The 27567-nt window shown below is 40.5% G+C and overlaps 1 protein-coding gene across 1 annotated transcript in view; it reads right to left on the bottom strand.

Annotated features, from left to right (window-relative positions):
- greb1 (growth regulating estrogen receptor binding 1) overlaps window positions 1-27567 on the bottom strand; it is a 266669-nt gene that overhangs the window by 168485 nt on the left and 70617 nt on the right. The window lies entirely within an intron of this gene.

Raw genomic sequence — 27567 nt, 5'->3', positions numbered from 1 at the left:
CAGGAGACTCGTGTTGGGCTGCGGACTGCTGGAGTCTGGCTGAAGGGGTACGAGGTATCGGAACCGGGATACAAGGGGGTGCCAAAGGGTTCCTGACCACGTTGGAGGTTCTGATCTGGAGCTCGGGTTGCCAATGGTTTAGACTGGACTGTGTGGCTGCGGAAGCACTGGAGGTGAATCTACAGACACTAGGTAACACGGGCGGGGGGGGGGGGGGGGGGGGGGAGACACTCTCTTTTGCTTCTCCCTGACTGTAAGAAAGCACTTCAGGCAATTTCGGTCAATGGTAAATGTCTACCTTATAGCAGGTCATAGCAATTCCATGTAATATGACACTGTTTAATTATAATGTCAATAAATTAAATCTTGAAGATTTGACATCATTAACTCTGTAGTGGCGAGTCCCAAGTTTTTTTTGAAGTTCACTTCACTAGTGACCTATTGTGGACACACAGCATCTCCTCTTTTGTCAAGAAGGTACAACAGCAACTGCATTTTCTGAGAAGACTGAAGTGGGGAAGGCTACCAGTCTCCATTATATCGATTTTCTGCAGATGCTCTATCGAGAACATCCTGGCCGCAGGCATCATTGTGGTATGGTTGCTACAGAAAAATGGATCAGAGGTCAATCCACAGGTCTATATGAGAGGATCAATGGAGTCTCCCTCTTCCTCCCCCCACCCCATTGATGTGATATACTGGGACAGTGGTCTGAAGAGGGAGAAGAAAATCAGAGAACCCCTTCCACTACACACACAGCATCTTTCAGCTACTCCCAACCGGAAAGAGATACAGGTGTATCAGAGCCAGTACCACCAAGCTGAGGAACAGCTTCTTCCCACAGGCAGTGAGAATGCTGAACGACCCAAGGAACTGCTCATACTAACCACCCTAAAATCTCGTATTTATGAAACAATATTTATTTGTATTTATGAATATTTGTCCTGGATGCATTTTGTGTGTACATACAGGTACACAATCCTTTATCCGGAACCCTTGGTGGACAGTGTGCTCCGAATTTCAGATTTTTCTGGATTTCGGAATATCAGATTTAAGCCCATCCGAATTGTGCTGCCATCTACCCCCCCCCACCCCGCCCGAACGACTTGCGTTGCTGGTCTCCCGACTTGCACTGCCGTCTCTCTCCCCACTTGCTGGTTTTTGGAGCTTTCCAGATTTTAGATGTCCGGATAAAGGATTGTGTACCTGTATTTGTGTTACGTCTAAGTGTGCGTCTGCATGTTTTGTTTCAAGGACCAATGAATGCTGTTTCGTCAGGTTATAATTGTGCAATTAGATAACAGTAAACTTGACTTCACATTACTGTCGCCACAGTACTTCTGATCTAATATGGCCCATGAGATGTTTGTGTTCCACTAAAAATACTATTGAATACCAAAGGTAGATGGCTACGCTAGTGATGTCAACTGGTGCTCTGTAATGCACAGAACTTTGCTGTTACATCTTCATCATCCTATAACAGGGTCAAAATGGCAAGAAAGCCCACCATTATGAATTGAATCCTGACTGGAATAATGAGAGAGCACAGAAACGTTTATATTTAGACAGGACAACAGTACAGCAAATAGAAACCGATGTGAGGTCACTTTTTATAATATAGAAACGTGGAAGATAATTTGAACAAGATCCCACAAACTGCAATTAACTATACCTGCTTAAAGGTATAGGACATACAAGGCCATCAGAATTCTTAATTGTGTTTCTTCAATTTTATGTAATTGCATATTATTTGATCCTTAGTTTAAAGCTGCTTTTGTAACACAGCTGCTATTGAGGCACATACTGTACGTCTGTGGAAATCAAAAATAAATAATTTCTCATGATGAGACTAAATTCAGGTAAGTTATCCTTTTTACACATTGGTCACATTGGTGATTGCAATCAATCCTTTAAGATATTAGTCACTGCATTCTATTGTGGATGGCACTTCAAGTTTGAGATAATAAGTCATATTGAGGTACAAACTGTCTGCACTCATGAGAAATTCGGATGTTTCTGTTGGTAACCTTTACCACTGGACTCTGTGTAGCTATAGGGATCACGGCAGCGCTGGAGGTGAATCCAGGGACTCTCTTTTGCTTCTCTTTCTCTGACTGTAAGAGGTGCTTCATGCAATTTCTGCCGAAGGCGAATCTGTCTGCCTTGCAGCAGACTAAAGCAAATTCCATGTAATCTTGAATTAAATGAAGTGGATTGGAACTGATCAAAAACAAGGCAGGAAAAAAACCAATTTTGACCACTGAACAATGGGTAACAAAATTAAGCACAACTTTCAAAGACAGAAGATGAAGAGATCAGAAGCTTCAAGTAAGAGCTTCTGAGAGATTTCTGTGGATAAATGTGGCTGAATATAACTGGTCAGTGAATGATAGGGAGGATGGAAAATGGCCTTCAAATGATGCACATAAATCTAAATAGGTAATGGTTTGCAAAACAGTTTGCAGGATCATGAAGATGGTGAAATCAGGGCAATGATTTCACTGTGACTATTAATGAAAAATTCTTAAAATAAACAAGGGTAAATAAAGATGCCATTACAACAGCCAACAAAAATGTTGCTTCTTGAACATTTTTGGTTGTATTTTGTGGATTTTGGCCTGCTCATTAAGAAAATCACCTTAAAATTGTCCTATCATGTACTTTTTTTAAAACAAAGTATGGAAGGAAATCCTAAAAATAGGTTAAGTCAATTTCAAGCATATAAAACCATCAAGTACAAAATGTCAAAGAAACTTCATTTTCTGCATTCGCACTTGGATTTCTTCCCTGCTGATCTTGATGCAGTCAGTGACAAACACAGTGAAAGGTTTCACCAGGATCTTGTGACCATGGAAGATTGGTATCAGGGCAATTGGAATCCATCAATGCTGACCAACTATTATTGGACACTGTCACCAGAGCCATCAAATACAGAGTATAAAAGAAATTCAGCAGTAAAACATTTTTAGGTCAGTTAGGTCAATGTGTCTGCATTGGCTGAATGGTGCTCCAACAAAAATCTTGCACTCAATGTCACCAAAACTAAGGAGCAGATTATTGACTTCAGGAAAGGAAAGCCAGAGGTGTACGATCCAGTGATTATTGGAGGATCAGAGGAGGGGAATGTGAGCACATTTAAGTTCATCAGAGTCACAATCTTGGCGTATGTTTCCTGAACCCAACACACCAATGACATCATGAAGAAAGCATGTCAATCCCTCCACTTCCTCAGGAATTTGCAGACGTTTGGTATGACATTAGAAACCCTGACAAATTTCTACAAAGGAGTGGTAGAAAGTGTGCTGACCGGCTGCACCATGATCTGGTACGGGAACACTCACACCCCTGAGCTAAAGCCCTCCAAAAGGTCATGGTCATAGCCTGGGACATCGCAGGCAAAACCCTCCCCATTATTGAGTACATCTGCAGAGAATGCTGCCATCATAGAGCTGCAGCAGCAATCATCAAAGCCCCTCACCACCCAGCACATGCTTTATTCTCGCTGCTGCCATCAGGAAAGATTATAGATACCCCAAGACTTGAACCACGAGGTTCAGGAACAGCTGCTACCCCTCCACAATCAGACTCCTCAACCACAAACTCAAACTCATTGCAAGACTCTTACTTGTGCACTTCATTGATTTTCTTTTTGTTTCCTCTGTATTGCACAGTTTGATTACGTGTTATTTGTTTACAGTTGTTTGTTCATGTTTTACGCTGTGTACAGTTTACTTCTTGCACTACCAATTAGTGGTAATTCTGCCACGCCTGTAGGATAAAAGGAATCTCAAAGTTATATGTGATGTCATGTATATACTGACAATAAATCTGAAGTCATTATGGGATTAAACATGCCAAATTCAATAAAAGTTAAAGTTTCTCCAACGTCCTACGTGAAACAGCACAATCTGAATCTGAAATAATTTTTGTGTTCATCTTGAAGTTGTCCATCATGATCCCCAATATTTTTTCAGGAAGCAAACCTTTCGAACAAAAATTGTTGTCTCGTGTTATCCGTGTGGTATGCAATATTCTAAATAGTGTAATGTCATTGGTGACTTAATTTCTTCCATTATTTGCACAATATTTTTGCATTCCAAGAACAATCCATCAAAATTTGCCCAAATTAAATCCAATGCTATTGGAAATCAAAGAGAGATGAATCATGGAGGCAAGAGTCTGCTATGTCAAGTATGCCTTGCAACCCAACATTAGTGAATGCATGAAGCTCTTCAGAGTCTGTATTATGTTTTGCACACATCCATTGGATCATTGCCAGCAATTTCTAGAATACCCCATGGAATGGGTGTTAATTTAATTTTTCACTTTGAGTCAGTTCACTGCAGCTTAGACCCTGTTTCCATCAGTTACCACTGCACTATATTCCTTTTTGTATTAATGGGCAGGCAATGAGGGACTCACTTTGAATCAAATACTGGAAGCATTTTAGTTGTGGTCATCTTTAATAATCTACTGTTCACCCACTCGTATGCCATCTAATCATAAGACCAAAAGACAAAGGAGTGAAATTAGGCCATGGAATCCAACTCACCATTCCATCATGACTGATATACTAAAGGGCAACCTTCCATCATGAAATCACCAAAGATGCAAAAGTGTTCTGATTTTCAAAGGTACTTTTAATTGTCACATAATAATACCATTTATGTTGATTCGTGAAACCCCAAAAAAATCTCTCAAAAAATGGGGTCAACTTGTACGTCGGATATACTTTTGAGACCTTAAAGTCAGCTCAAAATTCAATCTATGCTGATCCAGCATACAAGTCAAGCCTTGGAAACTGATTCGACATTCAAGTTGACCCTTGAAAAACCGGACAAAACCCGACTGCACAGATTTTCATTAAGATTTTTATTGAAAACAACATGTTTAGCACCCTTCAAAATCACTCTCGCCATCATCAAGCACATCCATAATCTCACTGTTTAAACAGTCATCATATGGGTTCCAGTCTGTATCTGATGAGGTGGCTTCAGCTTCGCCATCAGTGTCTCATAATAAATCTTCGGTGGTATCAATTGCACAAGAGATGCTGCACTTTTTAAATGATTTTATCAGTCTCTAATTTTGTCCCATGCCTTGAGCATGAAGTTATACAGCACATCAAGTAATACAGCACACATTGCCCCTCCTTTTGTAAACTATCTTTTCTGCCCTCGACATTCATGTATTCCATTCCTCGCACACGTGGTCTTTGAATGGTTTGTTCAAGCAGACATTGAGAGGTTGCAATATAGATGTCAAACCATCCAGGACAACCACCATGTAGTGCTGCTAATCTACTTTTAGTTTTCTCAGTTCAGTGGCTATGACCAGCAAACTCCATTCTTTGCATAAACTTCCTGACTACCTGTTCCACACATCATCTATCCATAGTTTTACACCATTTTCATCCATCCATTCTTTTTCATGAAAATGTACAAAAATACCTGCAGGGAATTTCATTTTTGGTTTAATTTTGCATTTGAAGATTACTTTGTCCTGTTGGCCATGCACGATAACACCACAGTAAACCTAGTCCTTTCATAACCCCAACTCGCGCTGCAATCTCTCCCCATCGCCCCCCCCCCCGCTGCCAGTCTCTCCCCCTTGCCCCCCCAACTCATGCTGCTGTCTCTCTCCCCCCCAAACTCGTGCTGCCATCTCTCCCCCTCGCCCCCCACCCCCTGAATCGCCCTGCCGTCTCTCTCCCCACTTACCGGATTTTGGAGCTTTCCTGATTTTAGATGTCTAGATAAAGGATAGTGTACCTGTAGAGTACTTTATAACTCCCAAATTTATCTTAAACCCAACTTACTTTACATTCCAAAAACTAATGAATTTCTAGGCCATCAGACATATTTACATAATATCTTTTACAAACTTTACAATCAATGAAGAAATTCTGAAATGTAGTCAATGTTTATGGAAATGGAAAGCTAACATGCATTCAAAAAGTTCCTACTAACAACAATGCAAAGATGGCCAGATATTCTGTTTTCTGGTGCAAGTTGAGGGTTAAATACCTGCCTTTTCACTGATTAGAGTAATGCAAAAAATTTGGCATTCACCACAAAGAAGGCAGGCAAGGGCCCAAATTAATGTTTCTTCAATGCTGTTCCAAACTTCAAAGCTCATCTTTTTAGCAGTGTTCGGAGGAGCCTCTTTCTTGATGCTGACAGGCTGTCCCAGTAGACTTTTAACCCATAAATTTCTCAAGGCCTTTAATTGTGCACAAGCCATCAAATATACTTTGGAAGAACTGTACTTTTAATTTTGTTAGGTTAATTTGCTATCCTCTTTGGTAAATTAGATTTGAATGTTAGAAATTAGAAAGTCTGCAGTACAGATCAGTGCAAATTATCTCCCCTAACAGCCTGAACTCAATAATACAAAAATGATTGGAATGTTTTAAATGTATTAGAAACCCAAATAAAATCCAACACTCAAATGTGCAAAATGATTGAGGGCCCCTTCCACCCTGAACACAGCATCTTTCACCTGCTCCCATCAAGAAAGAGACATCAGAGCTGAGAAACAGTTTCTTCCCACAGGGAGTGAGAATCCTAAGTGACCAAAGGAACTGCTCACACTAACTATCCAAGACTGTCATGTTCACTGAGCAATATTTATTTATCTGTATATGTGAATACTAGACTCCATAATGTATTGTCTGTCTGTATTTGTGTTATGCCTGGTTGTGTGTCTGTATGCTTTGAACTGAAGACTAGAGAACGCTGTTTCATTGGGTTGTATTTGTGCAATCAGATGAGAATAAATTTGACTTGAATTCCACATAACTGAAGTTTATCACAATTACATTTCCATTCAACCCAGTCACCAAAAAAATGTAGCTGAAAACTCTAGTCTGCAAACGTCACTATTTCATTTGTGATATACAGGAAATATTTGCTAGGTCATGTTGCTCTAACACTGAACACTTAGCTACACTGATATCCTAAGGGAAGAAAACATAGAACATTACAGCACAGTACAAGCCCTTCGGCCTACGATGGTGTGCCGACCTACATAAATCAACTTAACCATTTAAACTTCCCCATCTCCTAACCATAACTTTCTATTTTCCCTCCATGCAGGTGCCTGTCTAAGTGTCTTTTTAATAATCCAATTGTACCAGCCTCTACCACCACTGCTGGCAATGCATTCCAGGTACCCACTACTCTCTATGTAAAAAAAACATACTCCTGACATCTCCCCAAACTTTTCTCCCCTCACATTATACACATGCCTTCTGGTATTTGCTACTGTCACCCTGGAAAAAAAGGTGTCACCTTTCATCACTACAAAGAGAAAAGCTCTAGCTCTGTTAACTTTCCCTCATAAGACATTCTTCAATCCAGGCAACATCCTTGAAAGTCTCCTCTGCACCCTCTCCAACACTTCCACATCCTTCCTGTAATGAGGTGACCAGAACTGAACACAATACTCTAAATGTGGTCTAACCGGAGTTTTATAGAGCTGCAACATTATATCACACCTCTGAAACTCAATCCCCCAACTACTGAAGGCCAGCAAACAATAAGCCTTCTTAACGTGTGCGGCAACCTTGAGAAAGCATTGGATTTGGACCCAATTGTTTTTCCACTCTGTTATGAATCCTGCCATGAATCATGTACTCTGCCTTCAAGTTTGACCTTCCAAAATGCATAACCTCACACTTATCCGGATCTATCCTGTTTTAATTTTTGACAACCTTCGACACTATCCACATCATCTCCAACTTTGTGTCAACTGCAAACTTACTGACCATCCCTCTACTTCTTCAAGGTTATTAATAACAAAAAAAATCACAAAGAGCAAGGGTCCCAGAACTGATTGTTGCAGAATGTTATGAGTCATGGACTTCCAGGCAGAATACGTCCCATCTACTACCCCCTGCAGGCAAGCCATTTCTGAATCCACAAGCCAAGGTTCCAAAGATCTCATGTCTCATGACTTTCTGAATGAATCTACCACCTTGTCAAATGCCTTAAAATCCATACACACATCTACCATCATACCTTTTGTCACTCTCTCAAAAAACTCATTAGCTCGTGAAGGCCAACTTGACTTCACAAAAAAACATGTTGACAATTAGATACATAAATGGGAAATTAATATCAAGATCTTACCAATAAAATTGTGAAGCGGATAGGTAATGCATGGAGAGATTCTCTGAAATTTTCAAGCTACTGTCATATTATGAAAATAGGAAAAATATGACAGCCACTTAAGAAATGAGATTGATAGATATATATAATACACACACATACATACACAAACACACACACACACACACACACACACACACACACACACAAAGTATATTCCAGTGTGTAAGCTGAGTCGTAAAACCCTCAAAAATCACTTAAAAATGGGGGTCAACTTGTATGCCAAATATATTTTTGTGACCATAAGTTCAGGTCAAAAACTATTTGATGCCAATTCAGCATATTAGTCAACCCTGGAATTGCCAATTCGGCTCTTAGTCGATCCTGGAAGGACCTCCCCACTGCCGGCAATGCCATTCCCTGACACCTCCCCACACCACCATAACCCACCCAGACATTCTACAATTTATAGAGCCCAAGGTCCCCGGTAGCTTAAGGTTATTGCTCCTGTTTGGTAAGCAGAGGCTCGCACTCCTGCCATGGAGAACAAGGTCGCCACTCCTGCCACGTTGTTTCTTTTTACTTGCTCACAGTAATTTACAGCTTTGTTACTTGGCGATTGGGGTGTTTTTTTTTAAATTAAGTTGTTGCTGGGTTGGATACAACATAAAATGATTAAAATTAAGCTTAAAAAGGGGCAGCGGGTCAAACTATATGCAAAAATATACATATACATACATAGGTATGCAAACGTTTGTTCATCCCTGGTCAAATTTTCTGTTACTGTGAATAACTAAGTAAAAGCTGACATGATTTCCAAAAGGTATAAAGATAACAAGGACATACATCTTACATTTTAAGCAAGATGATTTTTTTTATTTCTATCTTTTACAGTTTCAAAATAACAAAAAAAAAGGAAAAAGGTCCAAAGGAAATATTTGGGCACCCTGCATAGTCAGTACTTAGTAACACCCCCCTCCCCCCCACAATCCTCCAACCTGCAAAAAACCTTGACAAGCCTCACAGCTTGTAAACACTTTCTGTAGCCATTAAGAATCTTTCAATTCTTGTTGGGGGGGAGGGCGTTTCATCCATTTTTCCTTGCAAAAGGCTTCTAGTCTTGTGAGACTCTTGGGCTATCTTGCATGCACTACTCTTTTGAGGTCTATCCACAGATTTTCGATGATGTTTAGGTTGGGGCACCTTCACCTTGCACCTCTTGAGGTAGTCCATTGTGGATTTTGATGTGTGCTTAAGATCATTAAGCTGTTGTAAAAGCCATTCTCTTTTCATCTTCAGTATTTTTTTTAAACTGTGATTGCTTCCAGAATTTGCTGGTATTTAACTCATTCTTCTGTCTTGCAGTGAAATGTTCCCTATGCTTTAACACAGTGGTTCCCAACCTTTTTCTTTCCACTCACATACCACTAAGTATTCCCTATACCATCAGTGCTCTGTGATTAGTAAGGGATTGCTTAAGGTGGGATGTGAGTGGGAAGGGAAGGTTGAGAATCACTGCTCTAGACCCAATTGTTACTGAAATAGTTTGCTTGAGAAAAATTGTCATTGGTCCATTTCCTTTGGAGTCATGAAACCGTGCACATAATGAGTCAATTAGGTACGATTACAACAGTGGTTCCCAACCTTTTTCTTTCCACCCACATCCCTCCTTAAGAAATCCCTTACTAATCACAGAGCACTGATGGTATAGGGAATACTTAAAGTGATATGTGAGTGGAAAGAAAAAGGTTGGGAACCACTGCATAGTAATACTTGGAGTTGTGTTCTTTTCATGAAATCATGAACCCTTATAATCACCAAAAATGTCTTGGCTCATTGCAGCCAAAAGTTCTATTTTTTCATCAGTCCACAAGACTTGCATCAGTCTTGTTTAGATGTTCCTTGACATAATTCTGATGCTGAATTTTGTGGTGAGGACACAGGAAGGGGTTTCTTCTGATGACTCTTCCATGAAGGTCATATTTGTCCAGATGTCACTGCACAGTAGAACAATACACTACAACCCCAGAATCTGCTAAATCTTCCTGAAGGCGATTTGCAGTCAAATGGGGGTTTTGATTAGCCCTTGTAGCAATCCGATGAGCAATCCTCTTGGAAAGTTTTCTTGGTCTTCCAGGCCTCAACTGGACCTCCACTGATCCTGTTAACTGCCATTTATTAATTACATTACCAACTGAAGGAACGACCATCTAAAAATACTTTGCTATCTTCTTATAGACCCCTCATGGTTTGAGTATCATTTATTTTAATTTTCTGAGCGCAAAGCAGCTGCTGATTGATGGGACAAGGTTTGAGGAGTCAAGGTATTTATAAAACTTTGAAATTTGCATCACCTGGCCTTTCCTAATGATGACTGAACAACCTAGCCTGAGACATCAAATTCCTTGGGGTGCCCAAACTTTTGCATGGTACTCTTTTCCTTCTCCCCCCCCAACTCTAAAATTGAACACAACAAAAACAATACACTAATCTTGCTTAAAATGTTGAAAAGAATGTGTCATATTTAGCTTTATGACATTTGGAGATTATTTCATCTTCCACTCACTTATCTATTCATAGTAACAGAAATTTTGAACAGGAGTGCCCAAAATTTTGCATACTATTTAAGGTATCAATCAAAAAGAAATAGTGTATATCATGGCTAATGTGATTTATGGTGTGAAAAATAAAAAATTAAAAAAATTTAAAAAAATCAGGCCACTGCACAGATTGATAGGATAATTAAGAAGGCCAATGGGTTGCTGGGATTCATTAATGAGGAATTGAATTCAGGAGTAGAGAGGTCATGTTGCAACTCCACAAATCTTTGGTAAGACCATTGTGTTCAGTTCTGGTCACCTCATTTAAAGGAAGGACATAGAAGCTCTGGAGAGGGTGCAGAGAAGATTTACCAGGATATTACCTGGATTGGAAAACAAGTCTTTGAGATAAGGTTAGCAGAGCTGGGACATTTCTCTTTAGAGCATAGAAGGTTGAGTGGAGACTTGATAGAGATCTACAAGATTATGAGAGGTATAGATAGGGTGGACAGCCAACACCTGTTTCCCAGGGGCAGGAATGGCAAACACCAGAGGACACGAGTACAAAGTGAAGGGGGGCAGAGAGGAGGTTTAGGGGAGACATCAAGGGGTTTTTTTTTAATAAAAAGAGTTGTGGGTGCCTGGAATGCCTTGCCAGGGATGGTGGTGGAAGCTGAAACATTGGGGGCATTTAAGAGACTTAGACAGACAAATGGATGAAAGAAAAAGAGGGATGGTTTATGTTTTTTTTGGAAGCAATATATGGGTTGGCACAACATTGAGGGCCAAAGGGCCTGTACTGTGTGGTATTGTTCTATGTTCAATACACACACTGACAAATCAATTTTTAACATTTATCTTAATTAATTTAATTTCAAAATACAGCAAGGATACAAGTCCTTCTGGCCGACAAGCTCATGCTGCTCAAATACACCAAATTAACCAAACAATCCTGGGCATCTTTGGAACATGGGAGGAATGCAGAGAACCCATGAAAAGCACATGCAGACATGGGTTAATAGCACTGTAATAGTGTGGCAGACCACAGAGCCCACCTCCCTGACAAAAGGCAAAGGAGGAAAAACCCAACACCCAAACCCAACCCACCAATTTTCCCCTGCAACCGCTGCAACCGTGTCTGCCTGTCCCGCATTGGACTTGGCAGCCACCAACGAGCCTGCAGCTGACGTGGACATTACCCCTCCATAAATCTTCGTCCGCGAAGCCAAGCCAAAGAAAGAAGAAATGCGGCATGAACTGCTATTCTAACAGTGCCGCCTTTTTTTGACTACAGTCATAATGAATAAATTAATTAAATAAATTAATCTGGTCTAGTAACATCATAAAATGCAACACCAATTATCGTTTTAGACGCATGTGGTCTTAACAAGATGCATACTAAGTGATTGCAAACCTGCTAATCTGATTTGAAATTAATGCTTTTAAAACAACAAAGGAATACAAGAATACATTCACTAATAGGTCAAGGACAGCAACATGCATATTGTCCTTACAAATAGTGGAAAAACATTTTCAGTTTGGGTCATCATGACCAGAACTCAACTCTCCAGAGGTCAGAAAATATAAACAGGGATATGGTTGACTTTGTATTTACAACATGATCTGTTTTCTCAGACAAACTAATTAAATGCTTGACACCAAATATTAAGTGCACTCGCCCTACTTCTGAATAGCAATGAGCACTTGTTTGAAATTTTTTAAAGTGATAAAGCAATTATCTTTGAAGCACAAGGGTGGTAGAGGGAAAGAAAACTTTGATTTCACTGTCACCTATAATCCAACACACATTTTTAAAAGAACGTTAGTCATGGCCATCAACAGACTAAGAAAACAGAGGGGCAAGTCATCAACTTCAGGAAACAGGGTTGAGCATAAGCCTGGATCTGTGTCAATGGTGCTGACGTACAGATTAGTGAACTTCATGTTCTTGGGTCTAAATATCAATGCTTTGGTCATACAATGGTAATACAGCCAAGAAGGTCCACCAATGCCTCAACTTTCTTTGAAAACTAAATAAATTAGGCATATCCTCAATGGCTCTTACCAATTTTCATAGATGCGCCACAGAAAAGATTGTGTCTGGATACACAGCAACTTGGTATGGGAACTACTCCACCCAGTCAGCAAGAAATTGCAAAAAATTATGAATACCTTTCAGCCCTTTGAGCAAACCAACCTCCCTACGTCTTCACAAAAATGCTGGAGGAAGTCAATAGGTCGCACAGTGTCCATAGGAGGTACAAATACTGGATTGAACTAACATTTCATGCCTGAGCTCTCCTTCAAACAAAATGAGCAAAAAGCAGGCAGGTGCCTGAATAAAAGGGCTGTGGGAGGAGGGAAGAAAGGGCAGGGGTAGGAGCACAGGCCAACAGGAAGAGAGACATAATTGGACATGGACATGATCAGGGGTGGAGGGTGGGTGGCCCAGGAAAAGAGACAGAGGGACAAGGAAAGGAGACAGAGGGATAGGTCAAGAGGAGAGGTGAGGTGGGGTGGGGCGGGGGGGAAAGAGAAACTAGAGAAGTTGATGTTATTGACATCTGGTTGGAGTGTGTCCAGACGGAATATGAAGTGCTCTTCCGTCTTGCCCAGATGTTTTATTCAGCCACCTGCTTGTTTTTATGCTCATACCTTGAAGAAGGGCTCAAGCCCAAACACTGGTTATATATTTTTACCTCCTATGGTCACTGCATGATCTGACCCAGCAGTTTTGACTTTTTGCCACCATCAGACCATCTGCCGACGTTTCAGTTTAACTTTCCTACATTGACTCTATCTGCACTTCCATCTTCCCAGAAAACAGCCAACATATTAACAGACCACCCAACCACAGTCACATAATTTTTCCCCACCCTGTCCCATCAGTCAGAAGATGCATTACTGATGGAAAAATAAACACTCAGATTCAAAGAGCTTTCCCTGATGTTATCAAATTACAAGAAATCTATCCAATAAGTAAAATAATGCTACCCTTGCACTATTTTTACTGAACCTATTCTCTGCAACTCATTTCTCTGGATTTATCTTTTATTTTGCACTTTCCATCCACTCAAGGATAGGTTGGCCAGGTCATCATTTCAGAAGCCATCTCCCCAAAATAATGACATTTCTTTTTCTCTTACTGATGATGCTCAATCTGCTGAGTTCCTCCGGCAAATTGTCTTCTGCTCCAGATTCACAGCACCTGCCATCTAGTGTTTATAGTAAAGGTAATTGAATTAAAAAAAAAGAAAATATATAGTCACCGTGATTCTCGTGCAAAAAAAGTAACTTGCAATAGTGCAGGCAGTCCTTTTGTGGTGTCACAGAGTCTCTGGTTAATATAACAATGGGAGTTTAAAAGTCTGATAGGTGTTAGAAAGAAATTGTTTTTGAACCTAGAGGTGCTGGGATTTCAGTTTTTGTACCTTCTGCAGTGAGAAAAGGTTGTGTTCAGGGTGCTAGGCATCCTTCATGATGTTGGCTGCATTACTAAAGCCACGCATTGCTTTGATGGATGGAAAATTGGTGCCACTGATGGTCTGAATTAGGTTTGCCACTTCTTCCCACCTTGTGTGTTTTTAGGCATTCAAGTTTCCAAACCAGGCCATGATCCAACCAGTCAGTGTACTTTGCCCAGTACACCTGTTGAAATTTGTAAGAGTATAAAATAACACACTAAATGTCCTCAGGCTTTTGAAAAAGCAAAGATATTGCTATGTCTTCTTCATGATTGCTCACTCTGCTGGCTCCGAGAAGAACTGAACCTCTCCGCCACCGACTCGCCCAAGATGTGCGTGGAGACTTATCTCTCTTTCCCTAGGTCAACTTTGATCTTGCACTTTGGTCTTGCTGACATTAAAAGGAATATTGTGATTCTGGTAACACAAAAACAGATTTGAAAGCTGAAATCTTAATTCACCATTACTCGTTTTAAAAATTCTCACTCTTTCAAATTATCCTTCATGCTCCATGGCCTTGCCATGCTCCATGGCCTTGCCATGCTCCATGGCCTTGCCATGCTCCATGGGCTTGCCATGCTCCATGGCCTTGCCATGCTCCATGGCCTTGCCATGCTCCATGGCCTTGCCATGCTCCATGGCCTTGCCATGCTCCATGGCCTTGCCATGCTCCATGGCCTTGCCATGCTCCATGGCCTTGCCATGCTCCATGGCCTTGCCATGCTCCATGGCCTTGCCATGCTCCATGGCCTTGCCATGCTCCATGGCCTTGCCATGCTCCATGGCCTTGCCATGCTCCATGGCCTTGCCATGCTCCATGGCCTTGCCATGCTCCATGGCCTTGCCATGCTCCATGGCCTTGCCATGCTCCATGGCCTTGCTGATCCATGCATTTCCCCAACTGAATGAATGTGGTATGCTGCATGATCATCTAGGTGATTGCAATTCATGAAACCAATCATGTGCTTCCATAACTCATCATAATATACTTTCATAACTTACAACAGTCATGGACGCAAGCTTGCTATTCCACACATGATTATTGGGCACTGTTTCCCACAATACCTGCTGACCACATTTGTTTCTGTCTACAAAAGTAGGTCGCAGCGAGTCTCCAGATCACTCATAGTGGGACTCTAATAACTTCCTTACAGCCGATGCAGATCAAAAGTTACATTAGTACATTTTGGCCCATAACTTCTTCAACAAGCTGAAAGCATGGTCTTCTTGTGAGCAATGAAAGTATTTGGTTAAAACATGATCATCCTCAATGTTTCACTGAAGTATCAATTTGAGATAATGGGTTGAAGCTTTTGAAAGGTAACCGGAAGCCAAGGATTCTCTCTATTAAAAAAATAATTACCACAATTACACAAACTCGAGGTCACTTGACAAAATGAATAGAAGGGCTTAAATTGATTGTCTAACATCAGGTATTGGTGGATTGATAATGTACACACAAATATAATAATTAAATCTAAATGTATGTTTGTCTTCAAGTTAAACAGGAATGTGTGCAGACACTGAGGTTGTCATGCTGGAAAAACTCAACAGGTCATGCAACATCAATAAGAACAAACATGTAACATTGATAGGAAAGGTTCAGGCCCGAAACTTTGGTAACACTTTTCTTCCTAGATGTGGTGTGTGTGGCCTGCTGAATTTCTCTAGCACTTTTGTGTATTGAATGTATAACTTCAGTCAATTCACAGCAACAATTGCAGTGCTGGTGCCGTTCAACGTTGCAGGTGTCATTTGGAATCTCCCGTTGATGATGGTCATATCTGGCAATGAGCATTGAAGGTGGAACATATTTCAATGCTCAGCTCTATTGAATTTGCAGAATTTAAACTGATTTTATTTACAGGTAGTCCCCGACTTATGACTGTAATTCGAACCAACGGATTGATCATAATTCGGGTTGGACGCAAGTCAGATTCACCCCATTGGGTGTGACTGAAAAAGGTCTTTAAGCAACTTTAAAAAAAAGATTTTCAACAAATGAACCTTTAATGAAGAATGTCAACATTGTTTATAGTGCCTTAATAGATACTCAACATATGAAATTCTAGTAAACAATATAGAATCTCAAAATATGCTGGATATAGTACTTTTAATACAAAATATGTACTTGTACAGCAGTTTTAATAAAGAATTTTTTTAAATTTTGATCATATGTGCGGGTAGACGCCACTCACATAGGTCAGAAGTTGAGTACTACCTGTACTGCTTTCTGCGTAGAATTCCCCTTTCTTCTATTGGCTGAGAGATCGGAAAGTATTTATCAGTAAGTAATTGTGAAAATTTGTCTATGAAATTGGACATTCATCAGTTTAAATTTGATCTGAAGCCTTTGACAAATCTGATTATTTTGAACCTGAACTAATGCTGAGTTAGATAAATGTGCTCAGTTTTATTGAGTTATACTATTTCATTGTCTAGGCAAAGCAACTAACTTACCAATTTTTAAAAATTCTAAGTACCTTTGAAATATAAAAAAGACATAATCTATTGTAGGTTACTGAGCATATTTCCATTCTCAACAAATTGCACTGCTAAATATTAGACTCTAAGACAATCATTCCTTATCATTTTTTTGTGCAGTAAATTTAATTGATGCAAAATTATCGGGAGCATTTTTACAAAGATTCTGATATGGACACCAAAGCATGAAATTATGCCTAAAGAAAATTACAAAATACTTCACCTCAGCAGAAGTTTATAACCAGAGGCATGGGTTTAAGATAACGGGCCGATAAATACTTTTTTCCTTTTTTAAAAGTAAATACTTTAAGGAGTTGAGAGGGTGATTGAAATCTGGAACACACTACCATCAGGGATATGGGTGGAGGAAAATATTCTGACAACATTTGAAGACATAGATGAGTAGTCAGGGCTATGGTGCAGAAGACTATTGGCCAAGAGCTAGAAAAATGCAATTGATGGCTCACAAAGAAACAATGGGCCAAAGGGTGTGCTTCCACACTGTATGACCATGAATTAATAGAGCAAAAAAAAAAGTTGATGAAATGAGGACATTGTGGGAAGGTTAGGACCTGAGCCAGTGGGAGATTGGTGGATCAAAGAGAGGTGAAAGATGACAGACAGATGACTGGCAAATGCCTGTCAGAAGAAAGATTCACGACAAGCAAAAGGGTGAAGAGGAGGAAAATGTGTAATTGCAGGGTGGGATGGGAGATGAGAAGGAGCAATGGCTGTCATTGCGGTAATCTGCTGAGGAGAAGGTAATAATAGTGATGTAATCGGAATCACAGGGAATCTGGGGGAAAAGAGGAAGGAACCAAAGAGGATGTGAATGGGTAGGGGTAGAAGGGAAAACATTTTGAAAGAAGAGCAGGGACAATTTACCCAAAATTAGCAAATGCAACAATCATACCATTGGGCTGAAGACTGCTCAAGCCATTTTCAGATGCATTCTCTGCAAAGAATGCACCTGCAGAAGTGTATACAGCCCTATGGAATGGTCTTTCAGCTGAAAGGGACAGCTGCAGGAGAGGTGCCTTGGAGCGCACTCTGGCTCTTGTCAGCGCAGGACATTGGGGCAGGAGAAGGGGGGAGGGGGGCTGTCAGGCAGCGGGAGCGGGGACGGGGGCTGCTGACAGGCAGCAGAGATTTGGGTCGCTGGCTGATTGTCATCAGTCCGCCCCCTAGCAGCTGCTTTCAGGTAGCTGCATTCAAGTGCCTCGGGGGACTGCTCAGATGCAGAGATTATACCTCTTGGAGGAGGTTGGTGAGTACTCCTCCAAGCCGCATCAGGCTCTTACATATGGCCTCTCTACAGCCGCATTCGGGTAGAATATGTGACTTTACGTCGGGGTATTCTGGCCACATTAAAGAAGCTTTAGATAGGAGTAATGTTCTTCTCATTTACAATGGGTCTCACTCTGGTTGTGGAGAAGTCCAAAGATGAGAAGTGGATCTGAAATAGCTTGCAACCAGAAGAGGAGGATGGTTCTTGAGGTCATGCACAAATCCTGTGTGAAATGATCTCCAAGTTTTCATTTGGACTCATTGAAGTAGAGGAGGACACACTGGGAACATGAACTGTGCCAAGGGCCATGAATTTACCAGTTAATAGCATTTTACATTGAGCAATTCCTGTCAAATTAAACATTTACATCAGAGACTGTATAATCATTTTCAGAAACTCTGAACCAGTCAGAGAATGCAGATATCAAAGGATTTATAATAAAGCCCGTTTGGTCTGGATCAACACCACAATTATTGACTTGATTTTTCTCCGTTTCACTTGAAAAGGGTAACAATATCAATATGTTCCCTCCTTTATTTCAATGGAAACTTCAAACCATTCATCATAATGGGTGGACGCTGTATCACTGTAGTTTGTTAAATTTCCAACTAGAAACAGCTCTTAAATGGTTTCAAAACACCAGATGACTGATTTTTTTTTTCTTCTGTGGATCATCATTTAGCACTTGAATATCCCCAAAATCGAGCAAATTGAAATTGAGATTATTTTAACATGCAACAACATTTAAATCAATAGATTTAAATGCAAATTCGAGAAATATTCACTTATGTAGCACACACACGCCTATAATGTGCACACATATAATACAGAAAATCATAAACTGTGTAAAAATATTTTCATTTAACACACATTGCATGGGTGTAGTATTCTAAATTCCAACTAGCAAAGTCAATTTACTTTTAAATGGGACATGAGACAAACCAAGTACCAGTTAATCTCCCATAATTAATACCCAATTAACTTCCACCAGAGTTGAGGATCACCCATTATATAGTTGAAGTCCTGCTGCAACACATTTACAAGCTTTGAAAAGGAAACCATTAAATAGATCGAAGACAGGCTTCAGAGTTAAGCAGGATTCTCATGTTGTCTCAAATCAGAGGTGCTTGATAAATTAATCTCCTCCCTTGGGTACAGGTCTGGGCAGAATGTCCTGTATTTAGGAATTCCATGGCATTCAGTACAAAGAGATATTACCAAGATCAAAATTTCCCACGCCTGCTATAAATTGTGCGCATTCTTTCATTGTCACTGTTACATTCTCATGCTTGCTATAACGTTTCCACGCTCGCTATAAATCGCCAGCGTCTTTCCCACAGCCACTATAAATTGTGTGCATTCTTTCAATCCCACTATTATATTCACATGCCCACTATAAATTGCCGGTTCGACTTTCCCATGCCCACGATTCATTGTGCACATCCTTTCAACATGTAAAAATATTCTTGTCTAGCACACACGCATATAATGCACGGGGGTGCCTGGTTTGTAAAATATGCATGTAACGCATGTGTTATATGCATAAAAGTACAGTATGCTATACAGAAAGCAAAGTGGAATAGAAGACATGCTTTACATATGTATGGATTTTGCTTTCTACAGCATCCCTGAGGGAGAGCGAGAGAAAAGGAAATCAGGCCTCCCTGAAAATCTATTATATGCTTGGATCACATTTTTTTTCCCAACTTAAATCTATTATTATTGTGCTTCAAGAGGACTATTTTTGCTTCATCCATTCCAGAACAGCTCTGGGCAAACATTTTAGCATTGAAATGGGAATTCCAAATTCTGAAAGATTTCCCTCATTCATTTTTGGAGGTTGCATAATCCAAATTTGCACCAGTTCTGGAAGATTCTAATAGGAATTTTATTAGGTGAAGTTCAGAGCCAAGTAAATGACTGTCACAGCTTTACAGCAGAGAAATGGACCCTTTGGCCCAAATTGTCCCTGCTGATCAAGTTGTCCATCTCAGCACATTTCATTTGCCTATGTTTAGCTCAGATCCTAAACCTTTCCTCTCCATGTATGCGTCTTTTATCACTTCTTCTGAAAGCCCACCTTCATGACAAAGGTGCCATTCATCTTCCTTTTAAATCTTTTTCCCTCTCACCTTGATCTATGCCCTCTAGTTTTAGACTCCCCTACACTGGGGGGGAGGGGTGTGGGGGGGGGTGGGGAGAAGAGACAATAATTACTTGACTTATCTGAGCCTCTCATGATTTCATATGCCTGTACTTCTATGAAACTCACTCGGCAGCTTCCAATATTCTATGGAAAAAAGTCTCTGCCTATCCAGACTCTCCTTTTTATTCAAGCCTTCCAGTCCCAGGGGTGTGCCACGTGACGATGTGGGGTTAGATTGATAATCCATGCTCTCCTCGAAAAAGTAGAGAAAAAGTTACAGAAACTATAAGGAAGAACTGTCTGAAGTCATACATCCAAAGAAGGATAAAAGCCTAACTGTTGTATGAAAAATGGAGCAAGAAAAGGAACAAGAAAAGGAAGAGAGGTCGACCTTGTGAAAGGATCCTGGAGCCGTCCATAACATAATATCCAAAGGAGAGTGGCCAGAAGCCAGGGAGACCTTAGACACTACTGCACAAGGTCTCCTCCAACAATGGCCGCCAACGTCGACTGAAGAAGTGATTCTGCACATACGCAACTCCTCGAGCATGCGCAGAGCACATTAAAAAAAGGAACTTTTAAAAAAGATACAAGACACTCACAGCTCCAGTGATCAAGAGGGGGACCTGAAAGAGCAAAAGATCAAGAATGACCTACAATCAAGAAAAAAAGCAGAAAAATGTGCAGAAGCCTCTTTATCTTCTGGAGAAATTAAGCAATTTTTAGACTTTTTCAACAACCTATGGAAGTATTTACTGATGAAGTAATGAAGAATGGTGATAAGATGGAAAATCAATGCAACGTTGACACTAGATTTGAAATAGTGGATGGTAAACTTAAAGGGAATGAATTAGAGATTCAAAATCTCAAAGATCAAATGAAGAAAGTACAAACAGAGGCTGCTGCAAAGCGTGATTAGTTAATGCAAAAGATAAACGTTTTGGAAAACTTTACCAGATTATTGTTGGATTTTAAGAAGAGGATGAAGGTCAAGATATGAAAAAATTCTTGCAACGCTAGTTCCAGAATCTTTGGGTCAGGCTGAATTCCAAGGAGATTTGGAGATAGAGTGAGCCCATAGGCCACGGAGACCTAAACCTCAGCCTGACCAAAGGTCCTGTCCAATACTTATCAGATTTCTTCGATATGAAGTAAGAGAAGATATTGGAGTTGGCAGCAAAGCAAACTAAAGGACAATAACCTTCGATTTATAATGGAAATAGATTATTTTAAAATCCAGACACAAGTTTTGAATTGTTGAAGAAGAAGAGTTTAATCCAGTTAAAGATGTGTTTGTGGAAAAAAGGCTATGCCTTTGTTTTGAGATATCCAGCTGTATTGAATGTATTTGTCCTGGGAGGGAGGAATAGATTTTTTACTGAGCCTAATGAAACAAAGGTATATGCCAATTCTACCACAGCCCCCTAAAGACTTTTTGAAATCTGTGGCAGCTGCTGCCTGGCACACAATGCCATTATTTACCATTTCATTTCCTACAAAACCAATAGCATCAACTACAGCCATAATGCAGGTGGGTTTAACCTGAACAGGTGAGCTTTAAAATCATTCATTGATAAAGTAAATGTGTGGTTCATGCAACCAGAGGGGAAAAAAAAACAGTATTTCACACTGGCTGAATGCTGTGATCATTGAAATGAATAGTTATAAGGAAGTTGGTGTACCATGTTTACTGCACTCACCAAGTGCAAGCAAATAATATAGTACATTGTCATGGCCTGTTTGCAAGAGACATCAAATTTAGTTTACACTAAAATTCTGGAGAAATCTATCTAGTCACACAGCTTTCTAATGTTGCAAAGATACATTGTTATGGGATCTGTTAGAATAGTTATGCATAAAATATATCATTAAGAGATATAAACAGAGTAACATTTCACAAAAGACATCTCATTGAAAATGCAAGAGCTTTGCTGAAGAGAGACATTGTGTTACCAGCAACTTTGCAGAGACTATGGAAATGTTTTGGAAAGGACTTCAAAAGGAGATGCAAATGGTACATAATGTTGATTATGTCTAGGCTCAGATACTTATAAGATCTTTCAAAAATTGGGGTTGGAGCCCTGTTAGATGCCCTATGGTTTTTACAAGCAGAGAGAGTTAAAAACAAACAGATTATTTCTCTTTTGGAGAGAGAGAGAGAGAGAGAGAGAGAGAGAGAGAAAAGAGAGAGAGAGAGAGAGAGAGAGAGAGGGGGGGAGAAGTCAGTTCTACAGCAGCAGTTGAGGCTGCAAAATGGCAAGCTGGAAGGCCTGTTGAAAAACTCCATTTTGAAGATGGGTTGTGAGTTCTGAGTTCAGCCTGTTCAAAATCCTTGTAGCCCTTACAAGAGGGAATGGCTGGCAAGAGTGTTTCTGCTGAAATAAGGGAAACAAAAGGAACTCTGGTGACCTGAAAGGAGAGGTTATCAATTGGAAAACCCATGATGGGGCAAGTTTCTTCGGCAAGACACTAAAGTAACTGATCATAGGAAATCAGTTTGTGTGTGTCCAACGAGCTACAAATATCTCTCTGAAACCAACAAGAACCTTCCTGAGCAGTAACCATTTACCTTTAAGCACCAGAGCCTGGTGAAAATTCATAAATGTTAAATTCTGTGCACAGTATAAGAATTGCCTGATACCAGTGAACTTGGAGGAGTAAAAAGTGAATGAATGGACAGTGAAACAGAAATCTTTCCTAAGCATATACACATTACATACACGTGTGCTTAGAATTAGAAGGAGGTTAAGTTTATAAAGTTAATAGTAATAAGTTTAAGATTGATCTTGTTATTATGTTTAAAGAAAATTAAAAACAACTTTCATTTAAGCAAACATTGTGTTGGTGAATTTTTTTTTGCTGCTGGGGGATGGAGTCCTCTGAGCTCCAAACAATATAACTAATGTTTCAGGCCTGAGGCCTTGGTCGGGTCGGAGCAAAAAGCAGACAGATACCTGAATAAAATGGTTGGGGAGGGGTGAGATATAGAGGCAGGAGGAAGAGAAGGGGAACAATATTATAGCTATAGCCTCTTGCCTGTGAGCCTGTGCTTTTCACCCCTCCACTTCATTCTGTGCCTGGCTGCTTTTTGCTCACATCTCAATAAAGGATCAGGCCTGAAATATTGGTTATGTGTCTTTATCTTTGCTTCATAAAGAACATTGCATGACTTGCTGTATTTCTCCAGTTTTTTTTTGCAAACTGCAACCAGTGTCTGCAGAATTTCTTGTTTAGCTCCATCAAATTTAGTCCTAGTCTATGTCATCATGGTAAATTTCAATAATCTTCTATAATCCTCAAATAAATGGATACCTGAGTCAAGCAGATCTTTAGTGCTTCACTAGTTTATGCTTGATTGGTTCAATTGCATGATGAGTGGGACCTTGAAAGGTTACCATGACACTAAGGATTAGATTTTTTTCACAAGTTAGCCTCAGACAATCTTCGAATCAAATCCTTTAATAGATAAGCAGTCAGGATGGACAAATAAAAGAATGATCATTAGATAAATAATAGATTAGTTGAATCAATTCCAGCAGTACCTCCCCACACAATTCAGAGCTTCCAATCTAGCTTATTATACCAGCCTGCATCCAAGTTCCTTTTACGTCTGATGCTAAATTACAGAATATTCCAGTATTGATGGATATCATTCAGCCGAAGTTATTTATTTACATCACCACCCACACCCCCACCCCCAATAATCCTGCAAAAACCAATCTTCATCAAGTACATATCCAATTGTCTTTTGGAAGCTCAAAAAGTTCCAAATTTAAACAAGTCTCCTTTAGAAGCATGTTCTCTTTATTTGTCACCATTTTCTTTTGCCAAAAATATATTACATTTATGACCAGGTTCAAATTCTTACTCTCCATTGATCTCTCAAAATATTGGATATTTTTAACATCATTCTTCTGTCTCCATTTAACTTTGCCTGCTTCCAGAAGAAAAATCTGTAGCTTCCAAAACTTTTTTTTTTTAAAGATAATTTCCCTCTTGTTTCCAGAATAATACATGGCACAAGCCTGCTTAGATAGGCCTCCTCAACTCTTCCTCTGATAAATCAAGGAGTATTTTGGTGCACATGCACCCATGATGAGCTCATCAACCTTGTCCATTTTGCTGCCAACTTCCATTCTGGCCTCAAATTCACTTGGCCCACCTCAAGCATCACTCTTCCTTTCTCGATATATCTCTCTCCTTCTAGGGAGACAAACTCTCTACAACCCACAGCTACATTGACTACACCTCTCCACACATTGTCTCCTGTAAGAATTCCATTCCTATCTCTCAATTCCTATGTCTCCATCTCATCTACACCCAAGATGGTCTTCTGTGCCAGATCATCCAAAATGTCCTCCCCTTCAAAAAATGTGGCTTCCCCTCTACAACCATTAACTTGACCCACATATCTCCCTGACCTCTCCACCCCCACAAGCAACAAGGACAGCATTCCCCTTGTCCTCACCTACCACCCTTCACATCAACGTATCATTCTCCATAATTTTCACCACCTACTACGTGATCCCACCACCAAACACATCTTCCCTTCTTTTCCTTTCTCTGCCTTGGATGACTCCCTCCAAGACTCCCATGTTCACCCCTCCCTTCCCTCCAATCGCCCACTTGGCATTCATGTGACCACAGTAAAATGCTGCACGTCTGCCCACACCTCCCCCCTCACCACCATTAGTGGCCCACACACTTGTTCCAAATGAAAAAAATAGTTCACTTGGGAATCTGCAGGGGTAATCTTCTGCAACCAGTGCTCCCGTTATGAGCTCCTCCACATTGGAGAGACACATTACAGCACGGAAACAGGCCATATCGGCCTTTCGAGTCCATGCCGTTTCACATGAATCACTCCACTCCCTAACCACTCCCCAGCCCCTTCCCACACTCCGCCCATATCCTCCAACCCCCTCATGTACACATGTACACATCCAACATTCTCTTTAATGACAGAAAGGACCCTGCCGCAACTATCTCTTCTGGAAGATCATTCCATTCTGCCACCACTCTCTGAGTGAAGAAGCATCCTCTAACATTTCTCCTAAAGTTTGCCCCCTTACCCTTAACTCATGCCCTCTTGTTCCAGACTCCCCTGTCCTCAGTGGAAAGAGTCTACTCATGTCTTGTCTATCTATTCCCTTCATAATTTTAAATACCTCTATCATAACCCCCTGTAATGGAAGATTTAAACCGTGTTTCTTACTTTTGCAGTCTTTGCTTTTGCAAGGCTGAGAACTTGCCTGTTTTTTTTAAGAATTAGTAGACACATCTGATTTACACTATGAGGCCCAGGCAGCATATTTAATAGACACATCTAAATTCCACCATGGGGCCCAGGGTGCAGTTGAATAGGAAGACATTATCTAATTTACACTTATGAGGCCCAGAGATGCAGTTTTCTTTTGTTGGTCAGGAGACTGTCAGGAACTAGATGCAAAATGGGATATCGATTCATTGAGTGCCTCAGCTCTGTCTGCCTCCATAGTGGGGATCTCCCCAGTGTGCACCCATTTCAATTCCCCATCCCATTACCGATACGTCTATCCATTGGCTCAGGCACTGCCAGACTGAGAATGCCTGCAAATTGGAGGAACAGCATCTCGCATTCCACCCGTGGACCCTCCAACCATATGGTTTCCGTTATCCCCCCAACCCCTTCCTCATTATCCCTCTGTCTCCTCTTGCTCTGTCTCCCCTTTTCCCTTCCCCCAGCTGTACATTCAGAGCCAAAACCACCCCCTAGCCCAATTAATTTTCACTTTTCCTCTCCTGTCTTCCTATCTGTAGCCAATTAAGACATTTTGTCTTAATTGACATTTTGTCTCTCAGTTTGTACTCCTCCCCATCCTTTTAGTTCACGTGCCTACCTGTGAAGAAGCGTCAGGCCCAAAAACCCCTGGTATCTGGAATTCAAGCAACCAGTAGCCTCAACAATTGGCAAAACAAAAATCAAGGAAAATAAATTTTAAAAAAATACAGGTAATAGGTTAAAAAAATATGCAAGTGTAAAATTATAAAAGTAAATGTTGTCTGAAGTAATTCATTTATCTTTGGTGAAGATGGGAGCAAATATTAATGCCTTGGTCGTGTTTTGCTCATAGCAGCTGTTTGAATAAAGCTGTGTGAAACACCAATGGCGTCACCCAGGATGAAGAGCAGGTTGATGCCACTCACTGTTGGCGTGACTCTCTTAAAATATCTCCTTATTTCTGCTTAGAGATGTGGTAAAACGCGAACGTCTGCAGACACTGGGCTTGAAGTAAAAATAATGCTGGAGAAACTCATCAGGTCAAACAGTGGACTTTATAGAGGAAAGATAAACAATGTTTCAGGCTTGAACCCTTCATCAAGGTATGAGCAAAATGTAGACAGGCACCTGAACAAAATAATGAGGGGGGTGGAAGAGAGAGAGAGGGTCAGGGGAGCAGGAAAGTCTCAAAGGCATGAGGTAATAAGTGGGTAAGGGAGGGAAGGCACACCAGCAAAGCAGGGGGAGGAATGATGGCTCTGTGAAAGAGGGGAGTGGATAGACGGCGGAAAGAAGACAAAGGGAAGGAATAGAGAATAGAGAGTAGGCTATTAGAAACTGGAGATGTCAATATTAATACTATCAAGTTGGTGAGTGCCCAGATGAAAAGTGTTGCCCCTCCAATTTACAAGCAATCTTAGTGCTCCAGTATGAGGCCACAGACAGACATGTTAGCATGGGAGTGGGGCAGAATATAAGTGTTTGGCGTCTGTCAATGAGCTGCTTGCTGGTGTGCCAACCCTCCTGCCTTTTGCACTGTGTCACTCCCCCACCACCATTTTGTTTGGGCATCTGCCTACATTCTTTCCATACCTTGATGAAGGGCTCAAACTCAAAATAATTGTTATATATCTTTATTTTTGTTCCATAAAGTACATTATTTGATTTGCTGAGTTTCTCCAGTATTGTGGGGTTTTTTTTAAAGTAAGAATGGACCTGGTCAGAGGCTTTATCTGTAAACATTGGGAAGGGGAGGTGGTCTTAATTATCTCTAATCTTTTGGGCACCTGTGTGGAGGGGGAGATGCAGCGACGATTGAATGTTTTCAAAGAGTGAGACTGAAAATAATGTAAAATGTTTTAAGGTTTATGTATTCATGCAAATTTGTTCAATGTAAATAAAGTATAGTATTTTTATCTTTTGTCTTTTCAACTGTTTATTCTTAATCCAGTTATATTAGTTGGGAATTTCAAGTCACAAGCAACCAGAAAAAAGACTTATCTGACATCTATCAATCCCTGTAGGTGCCAGATACCAGGGGTTTTTACTGCATCTTCACTTCCCATGGACATTGTGAGACCTGCTAAGTTTCTGTTGCATTTCTGCGTTTTCACTTGCAGAATTATACTGGCCGAATTCCTTTGTATCCTCAAAATGTTGTGCTTCTCATATCAACCTTCTCTACCACAATCTAATCCTTCCCTACCACCCACAAATAACACTTTTTCTTGTAACCATGTAAGAGCTATTTAAATTATCCCTCCACTACCACCC

Source organism: Narcine bancroftii, chromosome 6, assembly GCF_036971445.1.
Source record: "Narcine bancroftii isolate sNarBan1 chromosome 6, sNarBan1.hap1, whole genome shotgun sequence".
Taxonomy (NCBI): Eukaryota; Metazoa; Chordata; class Chondrichthyes; order Torpediniformes; family Narcinidae; genus Narcine; species Narcine bancroftii.
Note: the sequence above shows the minus strand (reverse complement) of the source record. Positions and strands in the feature narration are given on the sequence as shown.